At 38.1% G+C, this 975-nt stretch overlaps 1 protein-coding gene across 3 annotated transcripts in view; it reads left to right on the plus strand.

Moving 5' to 3' along the window:
• LOC106872620 (dTDP-glucose 4,6-dehydratase) overlaps positions 1-975 on the plus strand; it is a 118039-nt gene that overhangs the window by 101475 nt on the left and 15589 nt on the right. The window lies entirely within an intron of this gene.

Raw genomic sequence — 975 nt, forward strand, 5'->3', positions numbered from 1 at the left:
CGAGCGAGATCGTTGCCAGTGCCCCTGTACTGGCTCTTGTGCATTTGGCACATAAAATACACCATTTTGAGCGTGGTCGTTGCCAGTACCGCCTGACTGGCCTTCGTGCGGGTGACATGTAAAAGCACCCACTACACTCTCTGAGTGGTTGGCGTTAGGAAGGGCATCCAGCCGTAGAAACTCTGCCAAATCAGGTTGGAGCCTGGTGTAGCCATCTGGTTTCACCAGTCCTCAGTCAAATCGTCCAACCCATGCTAGCATGGAAAGTGAATGTTAAACGATGATGATGATATATATATATGTATGTATGTCAGACATGACAAACACATGCTCCATAGGCTGCATGTGGCCCTTTTCAAACACAAGTCTGGCCCATCAGTTATGTAACTAGAGGCTTAAAAATGAGGAACCTCAAAAGCTTTTAATAATTTAAGTAATTAATATTAATTTGATTAATAAAAATAGGATTATTAATGAGCAAATAAAAGGTTTTAAAATATTTTTACTTAATGATAAAGAATTGATATGATAAAATCTAAAATTATGATCACTGTCTCGTTGTAGATCTAGTAACTTTGCACTTGTTTATAACACATTCCAGCTAGTACCTGTGTATGCTGCAGATATGGCCTCCATTATAACCCGATTTTATTTGGGTCTACTCGGGCCACATTTTAAAGATGAGGAATTTTGCCCTAGAGGCCACGCCTTTCAATTGAGCAAAACTCAAAGTTGCTGTGCAAACTCCCCAGCACTTTTAACATAGGTGTGCAAATTTTCAGGTCATTCCAACTATGTTTACTAACACATTTGCCAGCACAACTGCTTGTAAGACAACATCCAAACTTTTCACAAATATATAGCATATATATATATATATATATATATACTTTATTTAAAAGCAGCAGAAATATAACAAAAAAAACCGTTACTCTGAGTTTCACGTTCCCGTTCATCGGACAGTTTTGTTATATA

Source organism: Octopus bimaculoides, chromosome 14 (genome assembly GCF_001194135.2).
Source record: "Octopus bimaculoides isolate UCB-OBI-ISO-001 chromosome 14, ASM119413v2, whole genome shotgun sequence".
NCBI classification, from domain to species: domain Eukaryota; kingdom Metazoa; phylum Mollusca; class Cephalopoda; order Octopoda; family Octopodidae; genus Octopus; species Octopus bimaculoides.